General features: G+C 42.0%; 1 protein-coding gene across 1 annotated transcript in view; it reads right to left on the bottom strand.

Annotated features, from left to right (window-relative positions):
• The window catches only part of IL1RAPL2 (interleukin 1 receptor accessory protein like 2), a 1,165,568-nt gene that overhangs the window by 942,135 nt on the left and 199,631 nt on the right, over nt 1–23,802 (bottom strand). The gene's annotated exons all lie outside the window — the stretch shown is intronic.

Below are 23,802 nucleotides of genomic sequence, written 5' to 3'. Positions count from 1 at the left end.
ATATATATATATATATATATATATATATATATACATACACTTTTAAAAAGTGTAATTACTTGAATTTGATTTGCTATCAGGTTCAACCTGTAGTCACTGCACCAAAGGGATAGAGAGTCAGAGGAATAAGCTGTACAAGGATTCAACCAGTTGTGCTGACAAGATAGGAGCAGTAAGCAGAGCGATCACTGAGGTGCTCATTATCCAGCCACAAGCTGGGGTGGCTCCAAGAAGACCCAAGCACAGAGGAAGTAGGTAAATGATGCTGGCCATCAGAATGAGGACATCTAGTGGCTAAAAATAATATTCTCCAGCAGAAATCTTTAGACTGGAGGTGACATATTTGCAGCAAAATCTGGTTTTGTTATTTTGTATGTTTTAATGGGCTATTCATGTTTACCTTGTTACGCTGGCCATATATTATACATTATGATTGTACAATCTCCGAACAATTCCCTTTAGATTTAACAAATATATGTATTAAATAGGAGGACCCACCTGAACAATCCATTAAACTTATATCAAATCAGGCAAGCCCCTTGCACTACATAGTAGATGGCAGATCTAAAGGAGACTGTACAATCTGATTATACAGTGTATGGCCACCTTTAGTCTTGGGCTCTAGTTTAGTTCTACTTTATATATCAAGGCATACATTTTAGACATTTTACTATGAAGTGGCATAAAGTTAAAACAATATTTATAATAACAAAAAAATATATAAAATCTATATCCATTTTAGGAATGTTTCATGGATAGACTTATACATAACTGTGTGTTGTCAAGACAGGCCCCTGGGTCAAATATTTACCAGGCAGAGAATAAAACTGTTACTTCTGCACCCTTGCATATAAGAGGTGTTTTATGCACAGCATACCCTGTATAAATAGTAATGAATAGACAAGTGTGTGTAATAGACTTTGAAGCAGATCGGAGGTGTGCATTGACCCATAAACTTTAAGTGCCAGGTTTTACGAGTCTGTCACATGTGGAGAGGTGACTACATGGCACTAGCATTGTCAACACCAGCAATTTTACTGCGATTCCCTGCGCTCCTTGACCTTCACCGGAATGAAAGCTGGTCAATCAACATCACTGGGCACAATAACAGACACTCTAAGTGCGTCAGGATAAGCTAAGGGATGTGCTAAGAAAGTTTTGCATCTTTCAAAGACATTAAGGAAATAACCAACTGGGGAGGATTTAATGATATTACTGGAAAAAAAAAAGATGTTTATGGTAAGAATCACATTAAGCTGTGAGACGCAGAGATCAAAAACACAGTAATTGCTGTATTCTAGACATATTTTCTTCATGCTTTTTACTAAGTGTGATTTTTATACCGGAGAACATCTAACACCTTCCGCAGATTCCGCAGGACTAAGAATCGCCAGCAGTGCAAATGTATACAGGAAGGGAGTCGGGGTGAAATGTGTTTTATCTATCACAACTCATAGTCCTTTTCAGACTTACTGCCCATCCTAATTCTTTTTTTTTTCTAACATATTCTCAAACCCATCGGGAGCTCATTTCCCAACAGGGATACTTTTAGATTACATATCCAGGGGCTATGTTTGCCTGTCCCCAAGGCACAGTAACTAAAGTTGAACTTTAGCTTATCAAAAGTGCATTTGGCCAGACATGAACATTTCTGAATTCTAAGTCACTCAGTGGGATGCAGCTTGCCTGCTGAGAAGATAAAACTTTCATGTTGGCACAAAGCTATTCTGCTAGCTAAGACCCTATTGCTGCTGCTATGCTTATTTTCTGAACGATCCGAACACAATGCCCGAGAAAATGCAAAGTGTTCTCTGGTTTCTAGCAATTCTTGAGAGGCAGATGGTGTACAGCAAAAAAAATCAAGTGACAGGAGACTGATACTCTGCCTAAAACACTATGACGAAACTGTTCAATATGACTGGGACAATAGCTGGCGTGCTTTGGTTCATACTAAAGGCGTGCAGTGGGGATGTAGATGATTAAAAAGTCCATATCCCTCTTGCCTGGATCATGGGATTGCAGGCGCCAGGCAAATAACCAAGCAAACAGGCATAGAATAAAAAACAACCAATACCCATTTATTGGATTAAAATTGTCCACGGCCTGGTTTATTGGCTTAAACAAAATATTTACTGTATTTATTGGCGTATAACACACACATATTTTCACCCTGAAAATCAGGTGCAAATAGCATGTGCACGTTATATGCCAATACTTCAATTTGAGCTGCCTCGGAGGGGACAGGGAGGGGGGCGGGACGGGCACCATCAGATACCAACATACAGTGAGAATCTCCTGTTTACTTGGTGGCCTCTGTAATAGGAAGTCCCGTCTCCTGGGCCACCATTGGACCACTGTTCTGTCTATCATAGGAAATTCTCACTGTATGTAATCTGTCGGCTCTTGTCCCACCCCCTTTTAAGCTGCAGATGGGCATCGATCAGGTTGCATTGATGGCAATGGCGAGGCTGCTGCATTGATGGCATTGATGGCACTGGTGAGCCTGCAGATGGGCACTGACCCTTATTGACCCTTACTGACCCTTATTTTGCTTCAAAGTTCCTTATATAAAATTTATGTTTTTTTCCTGAAACTTCTCTCTTAACTGGTTCCCAACTGGCGCACGCCGATGTATGTCGGCAGAATGGCATGGCTGGGCAAATGGGCGTACCTGTACGTCCCTTTAAATTTGCCGCCGTGCCATCGTGTGCGTGCCGCTGGTGGTGCGCGCCAGCTGGGACCTCTATGAGTCGGGTTGTGGATCCTGCGGACTTGATCGTCGTGGGGATACCCACAATCGTCTCATGGGGAGGAAGAATGGACAGGACAAACATAACCCTTACCCTGCCCCCTAGTGGTTAACCCCTTCACTGCCAGTGTCATTTACACAGGAATCAGTGCATTTGTATAGCACTGAATGCTGTATAAATGACAATGGTCCCAAAAATGTGTCAAAAATGTCCGACGTGTCCGCCATAATGTTGCAGTCACAATAAAAATCGCCGATCGCCACCATTACTAGTAAAAAAAATTATTAATAAAAATGCCATAAAACTATCCCCTATTTTGTAAACACTATAACTTTTGTGCAAACCAATCAATAATCGCTTTTTTTTTACCAAAAATATGTAGAAGAATATGTATCAGCTTAAACTGAGGAAATGTTTTATATATATATATTTTTTTTTTTTTTGGGGGGGATATTTATAACAACAAAATGTAAAAAATAATGCTTTTCAAAATTGTCGCTTTTCTCTGTTTATGGCGCAAAAAATATAAAACGTAGGGGTGATCAGGTACCACTAAAAGAAAGCTCTATTTGTGGGAAAAAAAAAGGAACGTAAATTTTGTTTGGGAGCCACATCGCACAACCACGCAATTGTCAGTTAAAGCGGCTCAGTGCCAAATCGAAAAAAGTGCTCTGGTCAGGAAGGGGGTAAAATCTTCCGGGGCTGAAGCGGTTAAAATGAATGTGTGCGTTCTACGCCTGTGCAGGTTATACGCTGATAAATACAATAAAACATCCATTTTCTTCACATCAAATAATATTTTCACCAAAATTACTCAAAAATAAACCATACCCTGCCCAGCCATTTAGACTCGAGCCCACTCAGCATTAATCTTTACCATTTCCTTACATTTCCCCTTTTGATTCACTTAAACCAAAGGGAGCCACCACATAAACTGGCTGCGACGGGAAGACGGAACAGCGGGGTGGTGGGGGGGTTTTAGGGAGGGAAGCTCCTTGTGCTGTCTCTTCTCTGGAGACTGGCAGAAAATCCTGTGAAGCAGCTCTTTAAAATAGGCCTTAAAATGCCTTCCAAAAAGTTCTGAAAGATTAACTGACCAATACCTACCTACCTGACCTAAACACCTTCCAGAACTTTAATCACATGACCCTGACTGACCAATTAAATTGAGCCCTATTCAAAAAACTTATTTAACCGCTTCCGAACCTGCCACCAGAGTTTTACTACGGCAGGTTGGCTTCCCTGGGCAAAAAACGACATTCCCTTATGCAACTTCACCTTTTGGCAACTAGGGGACACGCATGCCGCTGGAGACGATGCGAGTGTGCGGCAGGCGCGATGACCTCCAGGCACCCGTGATTGCTCTTGAAACACACAGATCCCGGGTTCTCTCAGGGGAGAAGAGACTGATCGTGTGTTCATACTGATTATGAATACCGATCTGTCATCTCTCCTAGTCAGTCTCACCACCCCCCCCCCCCCATAGTTAGAACACACACTGAGGAAACCTAGTTAACCCCTTCATCGCCCCCTAGTGTTAAACCCCTCCCTGCCAGTGACATTTATACAGTAATACGTGCATTTTTATAGCACTGATCGCTGTAGAATTGTCAATGGTCCCAAAAATTTGCCAAAGGTGTCCAATGTGTCTGTCGCAGTCCCAATAAAAATCGCTGATCACCGCCATTACTAGTAAAAAAAATAATATAATAATAATAAAAATGGCATAAAATGTATCCCCTATTTTGTAGGTGCTATAACTTTTGCGCAAACCAATAAATATACTCTTATTGCGATTTTGTTTATCAAAAATGTGTAGAAGAATACATATTGGCCTAGACTGAGGAAAAAAATATTTTTCTTTATTTTTTTTAATTGGGATATTTATTCTAGCAAAAAGTAAAAGATTGTGTTTTTTTCCAAATTGTCACTCTTCTTTTGTCTATAGTGCAAAAAATAAAAACCACAGAGGTGATCAAATACCACCAAAAGAAAGCTCTATTTGTGGGAAAAAAGGACATCAATTTTGTTTGAGTACAGCGTCGCATGATCGTGCAATTGTCAGTTAAAGCAATGCAGTGGTGAATCACAAAAAATGCCCTAATCACTGAGCAGCCAAATCTTCCGGGGCTGAAGTGGTTAATGATTAAAAATGCAGACGCCACAATCCAATGAGGAAAAGGGGGGAATAAACAGGCTACCCCCTTTTTTCTCCCTATTCCTCTTATATGTGTTGCAGAGGCAACCCTTCAATGCCACCCTGCCTCATTCTAGTGCTAAGAATCACACCTCATTTTCACTGCTCTATATGGACACCAAGGAAACATTGTTGTGTCAGAGATTGTGTGTCACAACATCCACAGATGTAGGAGGCTAAGATGAATACCTATACTTACACCATTATAAATGATACTTTCTCAACAAGACTTCCATCTTGTTAACCACTTAAGGACTGGAAGGACTTGCCCCCTTAATGACCGGGCCCTTTTTTTTGCGATACTGCACTGCATCACTTTAACTGATTGCGCAGTTGTGCGACGTTGTACCCAAACAAAATTTATGTCCTTTTTTTCCCTACAAATAGAGCTTTCTTTTGGTGGTATTTGAGCAACCATTTTGGGAAAAAAAAAATATATATTTTTTACTTTTTTCCTATAATAAATATCTAAAAAAAATGTATACAAAACAAAAACTAATTTCTTCATCAGTTTAGGCCATTATGTATTCTACTACATATTTTTGGTAAAAAAAAAAATTTGCATAGTGCTTTACAAAATGACTAATGACATGTGCAGCACCATGGCAACTGCAGATGAAACAAAAGCCAAGATGGTAGCTTGCTTGGCTGTAAAGGAAAGGATTTAGTTCCACTTTAACTACTCACTCAATAGGTATTACTAACACAACTTATACAACCTTAGCTTTGATGTAACACACTTTTTTTTCCCCCCAACAAAACGACCCTGTGTGCTGAATCAACAATTTTTTTTACAGCATTTTCTAGTAACTTCTTCTTTCTACCTTTCACATTGTTTTTACATCTCACTTTAACACACATTTTTATTTCAAGGAACTATAAACTGCATTAAATCTGGAAAGCCTAAGCAATAAAAAGACTCCTAGATTTAACTAATGTGCACACTACACATGGGATGCCCACATCTACTTATTACACTTTGTGATGACACGCAATGTCTGTCCTTTACTGCTTCATATATCTCAAGGCACATCTTCAGGGTCTTAAAAAGAATACAATTGTTTCAGTAGAAATGCTTAGATACTCACAGCTTATCTTGATTTTAGATTAACGTCTTACTTTTTTTGTAAAGCTGTCTCCCCAGGCCTCTCGCTAGCTTCTTCATAGTCACCATTGTCTTTCTTGCATTCTGTCTTTATTAGCGTTTAGCAAAAAGTTCACAAAAAGAATCAAATAAACTGAATACAAAACATGGTACAAAGAAGAAAGAAGAAGGTAGACAGGAGATCAATGTATGGGGTCCTCAGGATAAGGGTAGGCATACAAAGGTGTGTGAGCCTATGCAGAGAACATATTCAATTAGATTGCATAAGACCCTATCCACTATAAGAGGAATTGACAAGTGCCAGAGTCCCCAGACTTTAGGAAATCTAGGAGGGCCCAAGTGTAGGGGGGGGGTAAAAACCTGGAGGGGAGAGGTGGAAAAAAATAGGGAGGGGGTGAGATTAGAGGGGGAGATTGTCCAGTCCTTCCTCCTGGTTAAGACCGGGTTCCACGTATCCCCAACCACATTTGTGTGAGTAATGGAGGTAACTGGTCTCTATGGTGCAGAGCATAAAACTGCAGCATAGGTGACAGCCCTTGTGCCCACCAAGAACCCCACAGGGACCAACACGTAAAACTCAGTATGCATTCTGCTGGCATATATTTGTTGGAACTCTGTGGTACATGTCGTCCATTGAAACTACATTTTATGGGTTTTATTTTTCCCCCTCTACCCCTTACAGCACTTGTCAGGCTCTCCATCAACTTTATGTCTTCAAACTTATGAAACCAGAGTGGTAGGGAAGGCACTGTGGAGGATTTCCATAACGTGGGGATGTAAGAGCAAGCTGCGTATTGTCCTACTTTTTTTAAGGGCTAGTACTCAGAATCTGTTATAAAAACAGCAAGCATAGATCATTTCAGCAATACTTCACTATTTACAGGAAAGTTGCAGTGGAACATAATGGGCAAACTTAAGTGGGAAACTTTTGGAGTACAGTATTCCCTTTTACATCAGAGTCCGCAGAGTTCCCCCTAACCCGACCTTCACATAAAAAGGAGAAATGTTTTTTTTTTGCCTTTTATTATAGCTTAAGCACATTGCTAATCACAATAGTTACAGGTTTGTAGCTTAAATATTGATTTTTGCACTGAAAACAATAATTTTGGCAAATTTTTGAAGTCTCGTTAAAAAATTTTGCTCGGTCAATAAATTTCATGTACTATACAAAAAATACTCTAAAGTGTGCTGTCCATATATAATAGTATGTGAATCAATATATCTCATAATAAAATAAAAGTGCATTGAACATATACTCAACTTATAACATAATAGTATGAAAAACATAACGTACATTTTAAATGTTCAAAAAATTGTGCAAAGCATTATTGATAAAATGCAAACTGTGCTCAGTTCCAGAACAACCACACTTCTCTCTTGTGGTGAAAAATATTAACAACGTGCACCACCATGAAAAGTGCTCCCGAAAGGCTATACCACGATCCGGAATGTAAAAACTCCCTGAACTCCTAAGCCGAAATAGACTCCAAGGAAGGGATTAAAATACAAAGGGAGGTCTACATTGTTAGTATTTCACTGAATAGTTTTAATAAAACAATTAAAACGCACTTCCAATCAGCATGAAATTACACAGTGTGTGATACAAACGGGCAGCAGGTTCGAGCATTCAACCCGACTTTTGGAATGATGTCACGTTTCAGGCCCCCCTAATGCGTTTCTCCATGAGTCTGGGGATTATTTTTCACATATATATATAAACTATACAAAAAATATCCTAAATTGAGCTGTCCATATAACATAGACTGTGAATCAATATATCTCACAATAAAATAAAAGTGAACATATACTCAACTCCTATCATAATATATATATATATATATATATATATATATATATATATATATATATATATTATGATAGGAGTTGAGTATATGTTCACTTTTATTTTATTATGAGATATATTGATTCACAGTCTATGTTATATGGACAGCTCAATTTAGGATATTTTTTGTATAGTTTATTACACATCCCACCCGAATTGGTGGTTCTGATGCAGCAGTCTCATGTATATTTTAAAGAAAAATATTTGAGTTTGTTTACCAAGTGGATAAGGCGATTTACAACATTTTCTCAGCAAGCGCAAAAATATATTTTGGTTATAAGTAAATTTCATGTGTTGTGGCAGTAAAAAATGGGCAACACTGTACACAGCATAACACATGAACTCTACTTTAAACCAGCCCTAAAAGCAAACAAAAGCAGTGACATTTAACTTGCTGAAAACAGACATTCTATTTGATATATCAATAAAAAGTGTGATCTGTGATTTGTGAAAAATAGAATCTCTTGTGTTTTTTGATAAAGGAAAGAGGGTATAGGAATGGAAAATTCTTTAATTGGTGGCATATCTTAATTGTAGTAATAAAGGGAGTATCGCTGGATCTGTAGCCCTAAACATGTAGTGGATTTCTGTTCATAAAAGATTAACTTTATAAATTAGGTCTATTTTTGTAAATAGTGCAGAGGTGTAGGTGTAAAGACTGTTCATGTCGCATGGTTAGTCTTCAGGCACACGTTTTGCAAGCTCTCCTTGAAGCCTTTCCTCCTGGCGACAGTGTTTTGGCAGAAAAAAAGCCTGACGCTTGTAAATGTGTCTAAAGCTTTTACAAGCTCTTATGCCGCGTACACACGAGCGAATTGTCCGGCGTACTTAGTCCGGCAAACAATCCGGCGGATAGTCCGGCGGACTTTCTACCGAACGGACTTGGCCACACACGGTGTTTGCTAGCACGATGATGTACAGCACATACAACGGGACTAGTAAAAGGAAGTTCAATAGCCAATAGCTTCCTTTTTCGTACTTGCATCTGAGCATGCGTCATTCTTAGTCCGCCGGACTAGCATACTCACAAACGTATTGTCCGCTGAAACCCAAGTCCGGCAGAAAGATTGGAGTGCAAAACTACTTTCTAAGTCCGCCGGACTTTGCGCTGCAAAAGTCCGCTGAAGCCCACACACGATCGAATTGTCTGCTGAAATGCATTTCGGCGGATTAAGTACGCCGGACAATTCGCTCGTGTGTACGCGGCATTAGGCATATTTACAGGCATCAAGAACTTGGGCATTACTGAAATTAATTTAATTTGCCAGAATAATAATTTTTTTGATATTCTGGTCATTGAAATTAACGCTCAAGCGTTAAATACGCCTAGCATTTAGGCGCTTTTAGCGGCGTCAAGCTTTATTCTGCCAAAACTCTGTTGCTCCTGGAAGCACAGGCAGTGATTTTGTTTCTGTCTCTAAAAGCCCCAACCTCTAAAAGCTACTAAAAACAGGTTCCCGTAAGTTTTGACATTTGTAATAAAAACACGTGAAAACTTTTACAAGATATAACAATAATATAATAAAGTTTAAAGTTTCTCTTTAAATGCTTAAGATACTGTTTTATATTAAGCAATTTGCTTGCACAGAGCATTCTGCACATAACACACAGACCAGACCAGCACCAAAGTATCCCCAACAATGATTTTGAAATGTGTTAATTAGTGTTGTAAGAAGATTTTTGAATCCTTTTAGAAAAATTTTCTAATGCTTCAGTCACTTTTTTTTTAAAGCAGCTGCTAAATAAATCTCCATGACAGCTTTCCTATAAAATACTTTTTCTTCACTAAAGTCCGGGAGACATTAAAAAATAATATCTCTTCATCTGTCCTACTCTTAGCCTACTTGTGATTAAACGGGTAAGAATTCTGAGCAGAACGGAAGCACGGCAGATCTGAAACTATGTCAAGAATTTGTCTGATCAAATATTAAACGTTTTACACTCTGATTAAAATCAACATAATGAAATGTTTAAAAATATTCCCCGACAGAGAAGGTGGGGGGGTCGGGGGGGGGGGGTAAGTCATTCAAATACCCTCCTATTTCAAGAGCCATATCAAAATATATTTTAAAGGATAGCTAAATATGCAGTCAGTATACATATCTGTGAAATGTTTTATCTGCCAAAGCAGCCATAATACTGTTCAGCAAGTTGTGTGGTTTAGGTACAGCTGTCAAAGCACAGCCGGTGTCCTATCATATAAGGTCCCCCATCCGATAGTGTCCGCTGTGTACTACGCATGCGCACTACACAGCAACACAGATTCTGGAAATTGCCGAGGATGAACGGCGCCTGCGCCGTGAGTCCAGGTTCTATCCCCACCATCCAAGTGGACATAGAGTAGGAATAAAAAAGAGCTGAGCGCAGCGAGGCCGAGCCCGAAGTGTGGCGAGCGAAGCTCGCCCGCGTGGGGCCCTCTAATATTCACAACCCTGTGTACGCTTGGATGGTGGGGCTACCACCTCCACTCACGGCGCAAGCGCCGTTCAGCTTCAGAGATTTTCCGAAGCTTCGTCTGCTCCGTACTGTGCATGCGCAGTATGGGGCAGACGCTATATGATGGCCGGACACTATATGGCAGAACACCGGGTCTCGGACCTCTCTGTAGAATATATTGCAGTTTTGCACTGTGGTCTGCTTCAGGATTCACCACGGCATGTGACTGGACAGTGAAGTCATCATTCGGCTCTGCCAACCTGTACTCACATTCATTAATAGCAATGTACTTACCAACAAATCACTAACTGTGCTACTGTGCAAGGAACGACAAGCAAGACAAATTATTATTATTAACGATTTATATAGCGCCAACAGTTTATGCAGCGCTTTACAATGTATAGGGGGGACAACAAAATTACAGTACAATACAAAAGGTACAGGAGGGCCCTGCTTGTAGAGCTTACATTCTAAAGGGAGGGGGTGGTGGTACAAAAGGTAATAGCTGCAGAGAATGATATGATGGGGGCGGCTCGGGGACAGTTAGGTGGGTGTGGGATAGGCTTCCCTGAATAAATTCGTTTTCAGGGAACTCTTAAAGGTGGACAGGGTAGGGGCTGAGCGGACAGACTGGGGCAGGGAGTTCCAGAGGATGGGAGAGGCTCTGGAGAAGTCTTGAAGGCGAGCATGAGAGGAGGTAACAAGGGAGCTAGAAAGCAGGAGGTCGTTGGAGGAGCGGAGGGGACGATTTGGGCGATATCTGCAGATGAGGTTGGTGATGTAGATGGGGGCGAGGTTGTGGATGGCTTTGTACGTTATGGTTAGCATTTTGAATTTTACACGGTGGGGTAGGGGAAGCCAGTGAAGGGATTGGCAGAGAGGGGTGGCCGTCATGGAACGATTAGTGAGGCGTATTAGTCTAGCAGCAGCATTCATAATAGACTGAAGGGGGATAGCCTGCTTAAGGGTAGGCCATTAAGGAGAGAGTTGCAGTAGTCAAGGCGGGAAATAATCAAGGAGTGAACGAGTTGCTTTGTGGTGTCATTAGTCAGGAAGGGTCGAATTCTGGAGATGTTGCGGAGGTGAAGGCGGCAGGATTTAGCCAGTGATTGGATATGGGGGCTGAAGGAGAGGTCAGAGTCAAGGATTACACCCAGGACTCTGGCATGTGCGGAGGGACCAATGGTTGTGTTGGTGATATTAATGGTGAAGTCACAGGGTAGGGATCGTGAAGGAGGAAATATAATCTGCTTATCTGTGGGTTACTCAGGCAGGTTGTAAGACATGAATCGGGGAGGGGACAGAGGGTAGAATTCTAACGTGTAGCCCCTGGAAACAACCTCTCTTTACTCAGGCATCTGAAATGCTATCAGTCCCGGTGTCTGCAAAGGCTAACAGACATCCCACCACTTTGAAAAGTGGGGGCACCTTACTGCAGAAAAGATTTTTCCTACTTTTTAGGGAGAATTTTTGAAGTTCAGGGTTTGCATATGGACTGGGTTCCTGTCTTGGGTCCTATTTTGAATTACCGGGAGTAAAGAAAGGAATTCTTTCCCTCGGAGGTGGGGATGGGTCTTCCAGGCCAAAATCTAGGCCTTCTCCACCCGGGTAGATAAGTAATTTAAGGGCTAGTTCACACCAGGGCACAGTGCAGGAAACCTACGTTGCGTGCGCGTTTCCCACACCACCTTTAAAACACACTGCACTTACGATCTGCAGTGGGTTTTCAGTGGTAATGACACTCCAAATTCAGGTCAGAAACGCAATGCGTTGACTGCCCTAGATCTTATGGTACAGTAATACCATGCGATACGGGCGCAGTATGTTTTTAAAAGTAGTACATGCACTACTTTTGGTATGAAAAGGCAAAAAAAATTAAAAATTGCACAGCAACTGGATTGCATGTGAAAAGCACAGGAACACACAGCGCATTAATGTACGATTCACGGTGTGCACCGACCCTTGGTCCCAGTGACATCCTTGTCAGCAAGTCAGCTCACAAGAGATGCCCAAAGATTTCATAGCACAATATTTCAACCAAAGAGCTCCCCACATGTTCACCGAGGGGACTCATGCAGCCAATAAAGGAGGAGATATCCTCCAACATGCTTGCGCAGTAGCGCTGGGCAAGAACTCTTCACAAATATGGGCAAATGAGTGTAAAGCTGAATTCCTTTCAATGAGAGTAGTTCATTTCCCTAATATTTTATAGACTAACATCATGGGCAGGGTAGGCAACAATGCAGGGGCTGTAAAGGAAACTAACGTTAAAAAAAAAAAAAAATGTATCTATGGGTATCTTTAAGCATGGGAGTTGTCAGTGCTGTATTAGGACAGTAAATTGCCAAATCCAAGGAGAGAATGTCGCACTCCTGAAAGATGTTTGGGAGGTATGAACAGTTTATCAGGAGTCCCCCAGTCTCCATAAAAGATGCCTGGGACTAGCAGGTGCATCCAAAAGGCTTTAGTAGTTTTAAGACAAGCAGCACTTGTAGAAGCTACAGGCTGTGCCTCCATTTTTAAGGTACATCATCCCAATCAGTACCAAAGTAGTTTCTTTAATCCTGGGAGCAATGACAGCTGCTTCATTTCTTAAGGAGAAACAGCATTCATCAAGGATTTCTGGGACTCCTCATCAGACCAAGTAATGCAGCGGGAAGGTGTGGGGGAACATTTATAACCTCTGCCAATAAAGTAAGCAATCCAGGTTACAATTTAGCCCAGGAAAGCCTGCAGTCACAGTGAAATCCTCCCGGGATACATCCAAGGAGGAGGCCACTACCGATGGTGTGAATAAAGACCCTGAGGAGTGTGGAAATTTAAGCAGGGAACACTGTTTTAGGCTATCAGTGTCAAGCACTTGAAAGTTGACACTGTTCTTGGTGAACTTTTCAGCCAACATAGTACGCAAAGGTCAGGAAAACACCAAACTGCAGATTCCAGTGCCTGAAGGTCACATTCCTGGCAAGTTCCGCAATTCTCCAGTCCACTGGGTCTTGGGTACGGCTTCCAAAGCTATTGCTGAGGAAAAAAAGGTAAATTTTTAATTGATGGCAGCAACAGGTCTCAAAAAAGTTGGGACAGAGCCATGTTTACGAGGGTGTAGCATCCCCTTTACTTTTAACAACTCTTTGTAAACATCTGGGAAGAGGCTTGCTTTTGAGAGAGGAATGTTGTCCCATTCTTGCCTGATATAAGATTCTAACCGGTCCTAACCTACCCTGGGTTTTCTTTGCCATATGTTTTATCTTCAAGATGTGCCAAATATTTCAACTGGTGAAAGGTCTGGACTGCAGGCAGGTCAGCTAAGAACCTGGACTTTTCTACTACAAAAATATGCTGTTATCATAGATTCATTATGTGGTTTAGCAGTGTATTGCTGAAATATGCAAAGTCTTCCCTTAAAATGGGTCTTGTCTGAGCATACGCTGCTCTAAAACCTGGATATATTGTATGTACTGTATTGTAATGCTCCCCCATACCATCAGAGATGCAGGCTTTTGAACTAAATATAACAAGCCGGAAGGTCACTTTCCGCTTTAGTCCGGTAGACACGGCGCCCATGGTTTGTGATAAGAATGTCAAATTTAAATTTGTCTGACCACAGAACAGTTTTTCACTTAGTAACAGACCATTTAAAATGAGCTTTGGCCCAGAGAAGACAGTGGCGTTTCTGGATCATGTTCAAATATGGCTTCTACTTTTCATGATAGTGCTTTGGCTTGCATTTTTGGATGACACTTGGATGGAGAAATGTGTTCGCAGTGATTTTTGAAAGCATTCCTGAGCCTATGCAGTGATGTCCATCACAGCATCATGCCTATATTTAATGCAGTGCAGTCTGAGGGCTCAAAGATCACAGGTATCTAATATTGCATTTCAGACTTGTCCCTTGAGCACAGAGATTTCAGCAAATTCTCAGAATCTTGATGATACGCATTTTAGATGAGGTTATAGTTAAACCATTTTCAATTTTACATTAAGGAACAAGATTTTGAAATGCTTTGATAATTTTTAGTTGCAACTTTTCCTCTGCTCATCTTCACTTATGAGGCACTCCAACTCTCTAATCTGCTTTATATCAAATCATGTTACTGACCTGTTGCCAAATAACCTAATTAGTTGCAAATTTGCTTCCAGCTTCTTCTTGCTAGTACCACTTACTGCTTTTTGTTGCCCTGGCCCAACTTTTTTAAGATGTGTTGCTACTATCAATGTCAAATTTACCTTTTTTTTTTTTAAATGGTACATTTTCCCAGTTTAAACATTGTATGTTTTATGTTTTATTTTACTGTTGTGAATAAATTATGGGTTTATGAGAACTGCAAATCATTGCATTCTGTTCTTCTGTAGATTTTACCCAACGTCCAACTTTTTAAGGAATTGGGGTTAAATTTGTCATGTGCACCGTTGATATATTACTAAACCGATCAGAAATGTTTCTCTCTTTTTTGGTCGGGCTAGACACTGAACAACACTTCAGTACTTATCCTTGTATTTCTTATCCAGCAAGAAAAAGAAGTCTGATCTGTTGAATTGCCTGCCCACTCATCTGCAGAAAGGCTGTAGTCATTGGAAAAGGGATCAAATGCAGTGAGGCTATAAGCATACATTGTATTCTACAGAATGAGAAAAAAATTATATTTTAATTAGCAAAAGATTAAAACATGGATTGGATAAAACTACTAGTAAATTAGAAAACCCATTTAAACATGTTTACATTTACAATAGTCACAAAGTTAATCCACCATGAGAAAGTGCACTTTTTTTTTAAATCAGAGACACAAAGTAGTTTAACTAGATGCCGACCGCCGGCCGTCAAATGACGGCCAGGCGGCGCACCTATTGTGGCGGGAGGACGTCATATGACGTCCTCCCGTTTAAACAGGGAATGCGCGCGATCGTGCGCGCACATCCCTGTTTCTTCGGTGGCGGCGTGTCACGGAGACACCGCTCGCCACCGAAGGGGGTGAACAGCCATTCGTTATGGCTGTTTACCACGTGATCGGCCGTGATGAAGTCACGGCCGATCACAAATGGTCACACCCCGAACGTGCACGGCGCATGCGCGCGATCGCAAGCTCGCTGCGCGTGCACGTCGGTGGCGGCGTGTTCCCCGGGAACACTGCTCGTCACCGACGCTGGTAAACAGCCATTGGCCGGCTGTTTACCCACGTGATCGGCTGTGATCCTTTCACAGCCGATCACTAAAATGTAAACAAACCGCGGTAACGGGATGTTACCGGGTTCTCCTCCTCACACACCGATCGCGTGTGAGGAGGAGATTGCGGTAACATCTCGTTACCGCATACAGTGTACACCAATCATACTGATTGCCCCCCCCCAATAAAGAGGACCTGTCACCACCCCTCATAGTACCTGTCAATCACAGTCCATCAGAGTATTTGAGTACCTGTCCCAGCCCATCAGAGTACCCGAGTACCTGTCCCAGCCCATCAGAGTACCCGAGTACCTGTCCCGGCCCATCAGAGTACCCAAGTACCTGTCCCGACCCATCAGAGTACCCGAGTACCTGTCACGGCCCATCAGAGTACCCGAGTACCTGTCACGGCACATCAGAGTACCCGAGTACCTGTCACGGCACATCAGAGTACCCGAGTACCTGTCACGGCACATCAGGGTACCCGAGTACATGTCACGGCACATCAGGGTACCCAAGTACCTGTCACGGCACATCAGGGTACCCGAGTACCTGCCACGGCCCATCAGGGTACCCGAGTACCTGTCACGGCCCATAAGGGTACCCGAGAACCTGTCACAGTCCATCAGGGTACCCGAGTACCTGTCACAGTCCATCAGGGTATCGAGTACCTGTCACAGTCCATTAGAGTACCGAGTACCTGTCACAGTCCATCAGGGTACCCGAGTACCTGTCACAGTCCATTAGAGTACCGAGTACCTGTCACAGTCAATTAGAGTACCGAGTACCTGTCACAGTCCATTAGAGTACCGAGTACCTGTCACAGTCCATTAGAGTACCGAGTACCTGTCACAGTCTATCAGGGTACCCGAGTACCTGTCACAGCCCATCTGAGTACCCGAGTACCTGTCACAGTCCATCTGTGTACCAGAGTACCTGTCACAGTTCATCTGAGTACCCGAGTACCTGTCACAGTCCATATGAGTACCTGTCACCGCCCTTCAGAGTACCCAAATACCAGTCACCAAACCATCAGAGTACCTGTCACCAGGCCATCAGAGTACCTGAGTACTTGTCACCAGGCCATCAGAGTACCCGAGTACCTGTCACCAGGCCATCAGAGTACCCGAGTACCTGTCACCAGGCCATCAGAGTACCCGAGTACCTGTCACCAGGCCATCAGAGTACCCGAGTACCTGTCACCAGGCCATCAGAGTACCCGAGTACCTGTCACCAGGCCATCAGAGTACCCGAGTACCTGTCACCAGGCCATCAGAGTACCCGAGTACCTGTCACCGGGTCATCAGAGTACCCGAGTACCTGTCACCGGGCCATCAGAGTACCCGAGTACCTGTCACCGGGCCATCAGAGTACCCGAGTACCAGTCACCAGGCCATCAGAGTACCCGAGTACCTGTCACCAGGCCATCAGAGTACCCGAGTACCTGTCACCAGGCCATCAGAGTACCCGAGTACCTGTCACCAGGCCATCAGAGTACCCGAGTACCTGTCACCAGACCATCAGAGTACCCGAGTACCTGTCACCAGACCATCAGAGTACCCGAGTACCTGTCACCAGGCCATCAGAGTACCCGAGTACCTATCACAGCCCATCTGAGTACCCGAGTACCTGTCACAGTCCATCTGTGTACCAGAGTACCTGTCACAGTCCATCTGAGTACCCGAGTACCTGTCACAGTTCATCTGAGTACCCGAGTACCTGTCACAGTCCATAGGAGTACCTGTCACCGCCCTTCAGAGTACCCAAATACCAGTCACCAAACCATCAGAGTACCTGTCACCAGGCCATCAGAGTACCTGAGTACTTGTCACCAGGCCATCAGAGTACCCGAGTACCTGTCACCAGGCCATCAGAGTACCCGAGTACCTGTCACCAGGCCATCAGAGTACCCGAGTACCTGTCACCAGGCCATCAGAGTACCCGAGTACCTGTCACCAGGCCATCAGAGTACCCGAGTATCTGTCACTGGGCCATCAGAGTACCCGAGTACCAGTCACCAGGCCATCAGAGTACCCGAGTACCTGTCACCAGGCCATCAGAGTACCCGAGTACCTGTCACCAGGCCATCAGAGTACCCGAGTACCTGTCACCAGGCCATCAGAGTACCCGAGTACCTGTCACCAGACCATCAGAGTACCCGAGTACCTGTCACCAGACCATCAGAGTACCCGAGTACCTGTCACCAGGCCATCAGAGTACCCGAGTACCTGTCACCAGGCCATCAGAGTACCCGAGTACCTGTCACCAGGCCATCAGAGTACCTGAGTACCTGTCATCAGGCCATCAGAGTACCCGAGTACCTATCTCCAGCCCATCAGAGTACCCGAGTACCTGTCACAGTTCATCTGAGTACCCGAGTACCTGTCACAGTCCATAGGAGTACCTGTCACCGCCCTTCAGAGTACCCAAATACCAGTCACCAAACCATCAGAGTACCTGTCACCAGGCCATCAGAGTACCTGAGTACTTGTCACCAGGCCATCAGAGTACCCGAGTACCTGTCACCAGGCCATCAGAGTACCCGAGTACCTGTCACCAGGCCATCAGAGTACCCGAGTACCTGTCACCAGGCCATCAGAGTACCCGAGTACCTGTCACCAGGCCATCAGAGTACCCGAGTACCTGTCACCAGGCCATCAGAGTACCCGAGTATCTGTCACTGGGCCATCAGAGTACCCGAGTACCAGTCACCAGGCCATCAGAGTACCCGAGTACCTGTCACCAGGCCATCAGAGTACCCGAGTACCTGTCACCAGGCCATCAGAGTACCCGAGTACCTGTCACCAGGCCATCAGAGTACCCGAGTACCTGTCACCAGACCATCAGAGTACCCGAGTACCTGTCACCAGACCATCAGAGTACCCGAGTACCTGTCACCAGGCCATCAGAGTACCCGAGTACCTGTCACCAGGCCATCAGAGTACCCGAGTACCTGTCACCAGGCCATCAGAGTACCTGAGTACCTGTCATCAGGCCATCAGAGTACCCGAGTACCTATCTCCAGCCCATCAGAGTACCCGAGTACCTATTTGCAGCCCATGTCTCATAGAATATACGTTGGGGTGTTTGCTTTCCAAAATGGGGTCATTTTGTGGGTAATTTCACTGTCCTGTGGTCCAGGACCTTCAAAAGTGTGATGGGTAGGAATGAAATGAGATGTGTCATTTATGCTCCTAGAACGCCTGAACGTACTACTTCAATGTTCGGCCTCTCTATGTGGCCAGGCTGTGTAAAAGTCCTACACATGTGGTATCACCATACTCAGGAGGAGTAGCAGAATGTATTTTGGGGTGTAATTTTTGCTATATACATGCTATGTGTTAGAAATATCTTATAAATTGACAATTTTGTGTAAAAAAAAAAATGCGTTTTAATTTTTTTCCACATATTCCAAAAACTTCAGGAAAAAAATGAACCGTTCAAAAGACTCATTATGCCTCACAGATTATACGTTGGGGTGTTTGCTTTCCAAAATGGGGTAATTTTATGGGAAATTCCATTGTCCTGGTACTCCAGGGCCTTCAAAAGTGTAATAGGTGGTTGAGAAACGAGATGCGTAATTTTTGCTCGTAGAACATCTGAAGGTACTACATCAATGTTAGTGCTATGTATGTGGCCATGCTGTGTAAAAGTCTCCCACATGTGGTATCGCCGTACTCGGGAAGAGTAGCAGAATGTATTTTGGGGTGTAATTTTTGCTATATACATGCTATGTGTTAGAAGTATCTTATAAATTGACAATTTTGTGTAAAAAAAAAAATGCGTTTTAATTTTCCACATATTCCAAAAACTTCTGCAAAAAAATTAACTATTCAAAAGACTCATTATGCCTCACAGATTATACGTTGGGGTGTTTGCTTTCCAAAATGGGGTCATTTTATGGGAAATTCCATTGTCCTGGTACTCCAGGGACTTCAAAAATGTAATAGGTGGTTGAGAAATGAGATGCGTCATTTTTGCTCGTAGAATGTCTGAAGGTACTACATCAATGTTGGTGCTCTGTATGTGGCCAGGCTGTGTAAAAGTCTCACACATGTGGTATCGCAGTACTCGGGAAGAGTAGCAGAATGTATTTTGGGGTGTAATTTGTTGTATGCATATGCTGTGTGTGAGAAATAACCTAATAATATGACAATTTAGTAAAAAAAAAAAAAAAATAAATAAATCTTCATTTTGCAAAGAATTGTGGGAAAAAATGACAACTTAAAAAAACTCACCATGCTACTTACTTAATACCTTGGAATGCCTACTTTGTAAAAAGGGGTAATTTGGGGGGTATTTGTACTTTCCTGACTTGTTAGTGTCTCAAGAAATGAGATACACCTGATGTACTGAAGGCCTCATCAGAAGTGATCAATTTTCAGCGATTGGCACCATAGGTTGTAGACTCTATAACTTTCACAAAGACCAAATAATATATACTAATGTGGGTTATTTTTACCAAAGATATGAAGCAGTAAAAATTTTGGCCAAAATGTATGAAGAAAAATTACTAATTAGCAAAAATTTATGACAGAAACAAAGAAAAAGGCATTTTTTTCACAAAATTTACGTTTTATTTTATTTATAGCACAAAAAATAAAAAACCTACTAGTGATTAAATACCACTAAAAGAAAGCTATATTTGTGTGGAAAAAAGGACGCAAGTTTCATATGGATACAGTGTTGGATGACTGAGTAATTGTCATTCAAACTGTGAGAGCGCTGAAAGCTGAAAATTGGTCTGGTCAGGAAGGGGGTGTAACTGCACTGTACTGAGTTGGTGAAGGACACAAAATTCATATGCTGGCTCTAACCTGTATGGTTTATAAATACATAATAAAACAAGGTATTTTTGTAAATTCTTTACTTATACAGTAGATGTGAGTAAAATAAATGTTCTACACTAAAGTACAGATGCAATTGTCTAAATGTAACAGGTGCAAATTGATGCCCCGTACCTGTGAGTTTGACACATCTAAGGAATAACCAGGCAGTTTATGGGCACCAAACAACCCAGTACATGCCCTTGAGGCAATCTATACCCCTTCTCTGCTGTTCATATTATATCGCAGTTAACATTTTGATTTTGTGATAGTGCTAGCTTAAGGCTGGATTAACATCTATGCATTTTTAGTGCTTTTTGCATTTTGCGGATTTGCCCTACAGTCCATTTAACATGGTTTCCTATGGAACACGTTCTGCAGTGCAAATCTGCAAAATGCAAAAAGCACTAAAAATGCATAGGTGTGAATCCAGCCTTAGAGAGAATACAAAAAATACCAGTGCGCTGTAAGTACTTTGTGTCTCTTTAGTAACAGCACTCTTCTGATCCATCTTTACAACTAGAAGTTAGAAGTTATTTCTGTTTTATTTATTTTTTTAAGATTACTGGCTGTGTTTGTGGGAACAGCTCAAAAAGTTAAATACTTGCCATATTAAATAACTATCAATTTATTTTACATAAACACACAACTTTGGAGGACACAGTAGGGATTGACTACAAGTAATAATCTTTCCCTCGGAGGCTGATGAAAAAGAAGGCTTATCACAGTATTTCCATTTCCCCATTTAAGATGATTATCGCAAGACATACAAATTCCCTGGAGCGACCTGATTGCAATTAGACAAAAGCCTTTTTTGTGCACAAAAATGTGTTTTCCATAGATTAAAACAAGAGAAGGGTCAGACAACTAAAAAGAGAATTCCAAATGTGAAATGTAGGTTGAGACTTTTAAAAAGGAACATCTCTATTCAGTTATCTTACTGATGTTTAAACATGTTGCACATGGGGGCAAATAAGTCCCCTTTTATTGGTCTCATCTTAGGCCTGATTCACACTTATGCATTGTTAGTGCTTTTTGCAGATTTGCACCACAGAAGGTGTTCCATAGGATACCATGTTAAATGGACTGCAGTGCAAATGTGCACAATGCAAAAAGCACTAAAAATACATAGGTGCGAATCAGGCCTAAGGCATTCTTGGCAATGGTGGCAGCATTCCTGGCAATGGTGGCAGCATTCCTGGCAATGGTGGGTGAATTCCTGGCAATGGTGGGTGAATTCCTGGCAATGATGAGTGAATTCCTGGCAATGATGAGTGAATTCCTAGCAATGGTGGGGGTGCATGCCTGGCAATGGTGGGTGTGCATGCCTGGCAATGGTGGGCGCTGCATTCCTACCAATGGTGGGCGCTGCATTCCTGGCAATTGTGGGAGCTGCATTCCTGGCAATTGTGGGCCTGCAGATGGGCACTGACCCTTATTTTGCTTCACAGTTCTTTATTAAAAATTTTAAGTTTTTTTTCCTGAAGCTTCCCTCTTAAAGTGAAGGTGCATGTTATACGCCAATAAATATGGTGTATCCAAATAATACACTTGAGTTCATCTCTTCACCACACACAGCCACAAAGGCAAGAGAATTCTTGTGGGGAAGTGTATTAGTGCTTGGATGAACACACTTTGAACCATTAAAATTCGGTCTAAGAATGCCAGGCAAAATGGTCGGCCCTCGCGCATGTTCACTTCATCAAATCTGGCCCTCTTTGAAAAAAGTTTGGACATCCCTGCACTAATGCATCCACAGCGGTCCCCAGCACTGATAATAAGCCAGAAGGTCCCTCTCTTCTTTAGTCTGGAGGACGCAACGTCCATGATTGCCTATTTTTAATGCAGTGCCGTCTGAGGGCCCAAAGATCATGGGCATCCAATATTGCATTTCGACCTTGTCCCTTGCACACAGAGATGTATCCAAATTCTCAGAATCTTTTGACATTATGTACTGTGGATGATGATATATTTAAAGTCTTTTCAATTTTACATTAAGGAACATATTCTGAAATTTTTAGATGCAGCTTTTCATAGCTTGGCGAACCTCTGTCCATCTTTACTTCTGAGACATTCTGACTCACTAAAATGCCCTTTTTATACCCAATCATGTTACTGACCTGTTGCCAATTAACCCAATTAGTTGCATGGATTTTAATAATTTATTTAAATAATCTTAATTTTTTTTTTTTCAATAATTTTTCCAGCTATTCCTTGTTAGTACCACTTAGTTTTCCAACTTTTTGTTGCCGCAATCAATTTCAAAATGACCCTTTTTTTTTAAATGGTACATTTTCTCAGTTTAAACATTTGACATGTTTTCTGTTGTGAATAAAATATGGATTTTTGAGTTAAGCAAATTATTGCATTATGTTTTATATAGATTTTACAGTGTTCCAACCTTTTTAGAATTGAAAACCCTAATGACATCAGACTCCCACATTCTATTTTTTTTTTCTCAATAGAATGGTAACCTGAGGCTTCAGGCTGCTTTCATTGCAAGAGATGGTAATATTTCAGTATAAGTACGGTAAACAGCAAAAACAAAAGTGTGCTGTCTGATTATTTTAGTGCTTATGCACACTTATGGGGACAGAAAATGTGGGAGCTTCTGCTGCTGGCTTGTTTTTAAAGGTGAAGGACCCAGGGTTGTCATTATTCACCTACAGGATGGGCGTTCAGACTGTTCTATCAAGATCTGGAAGACATCCCTGCAGCCAGCACTTTTGAAGAAAATTCAGCAATGGCAGTTCCCATATTTCTATCCTCACAGGTTCCCTGTAAAATCTTGGGCTGGTCCTGGATGACATACGGTATATATGCTCCTTCTTTGCCTGGCTTAAACAAAGAACTCAGTCTACTCATAACATCCATAGTTTGCTCACTTTTGGTATTACGCTGGTGGTCAGTCCTTTTTTCCCAAACTCAGTGCTAATCAATCAAGTTGCATGATTTGCCCCTGGATATATTTGCTTCATGACACATGCTATATTCATACATCATTTCTAAATAAAGAAAATTTAGTGACACAAATTAATGGTAAGGGTGAAGCTTCTGCTAATGCATGAAAAAGACAACAAAATTGTTGCTACCCACAGTGCAAATTACTGTGTAAAATATTACAGTCAAATTAGATCTATAATTTTTCAATTACATGCATTCTAATACAGAAATATATTTCCATGAAGCAAATGATGTGCAAAAAAAGCCAAAGAAGAGCAAGATCAATGCAACCATAACTACACAAAACACTTCAGCTATGTGGGGTAGAACAGAAATCACCACACAGTAACCATGTAAAAGAACATTACATTTATATTGATGAATTAAAGCCATTTTACTCACCTAGCCAAAAGTTTATTAGCTCTTTATTAGCTCTATTAGTAGAGCTTCAGCCAAAGGGGTAATTTTTGCTTTAAGCACCCCTCCTATGCCACATTTCTCATGTAATGGGGGGGGGGAGGGGATCGGGTACCTAGTTTTG

This window comes from Lithobates pipiens, unplaced genomic scaffold, assembly GCF_037356315.1.
Source record: "Lithobates pipiens isolate NorthernLeopardFrog02 unplaced genomic scaffold, aLitPip1_a1.2 Scaffold_1, whole genome shotgun sequence".
Classification (NCBI taxonomy): domain Eukaryota; kingdom Metazoa; phylum Chordata; class Amphibia; order Anura; family Ranidae; genus Lithobates; species Lithobates pipiens.
The sequence above is the reverse complement of the archived record's forward strand: the minus strand, read 5'-3'. Positions and strand labels throughout refer to the sequence as shown.